Below are 639 nucleotides of genomic sequence, written 5' to 3' on the forward strand. Positions count from 1 at the left end.
TATGAGCTAAACGTTTAGCTCCTATAGAATTTCGAAACTCGTCAACGTCAAATTCTATCTGTTTATACATTTCCAGTTCCTTCGCCACAATTTTATCAACTTCCTCATAAATGCCGTCTACTAACATTTTACCATTTGTGTCGACTAATGTGTTTAACAAATATATCAAATCCGGCATTGCCTCGTGCACAGCCCCGCCGAATGTACCACTATGTAAATCTTTTGCAGCGCAAATTACTTCAACTTTGAAATAGCAGATACCTCTCAAGCCGTATGTAATGCACGGCTTTGTGGTGCCTAACCAATAATTATCAGATATGCATACATAATCCACTCCTTTCAGAAACGTATCTTTACGTGCCCAAAGGAGATCATCCAGACCTTCACTACCACTTTCCTCCATACCTTCAAAAACAAACTTAAATGGAGATAAAGTTAGTGTAAAAAATTAAAAGAAAGTATGCTATGAATAATTTAAAAATTGTAGCACCTTAATATTGACAGGAATATCAACCCCAATAGCTTTATAAGCTTGCAATGCATGGATCCAGCAAAGTACGGGACCTTTGTCGTCTGTACTTCCACGACCGAACAATTTGCCATTTTTTTCAACGAGTGTAAATGGTTCTGTATCCCAGC

General features: G+C 37.7%; 1 pseudogene; it reads right to left on the reverse strand.

Annotated features, from left to right (window-relative positions):
- Positions 1 to 3: 3 nt before the first annotated feature.
- Positions 4 to 634, reverse strand: LOC108630489 (cytosolic non-specific dipeptidase pseudogene; annotated as a pseudogene).
- Between the last annotated feature and the right edge of the window lie 5 nt (positions 635 to 639).

Source organism: Ceratina calcarata, unplaced genomic scaffold (genome assembly GCF_001652005.2).
Source record: "Ceratina calcarata isolate Rehan_Ccalc_2016 unplaced genomic scaffold, ASM165200v1 scaffold7736, whole genome shotgun sequence".
In the NCBI taxonomy this organism is placed as follows: Eukaryota; Metazoa; Arthropoda; class Insecta; order Hymenoptera; family Apidae; genus Ceratina; species Ceratina calcarata.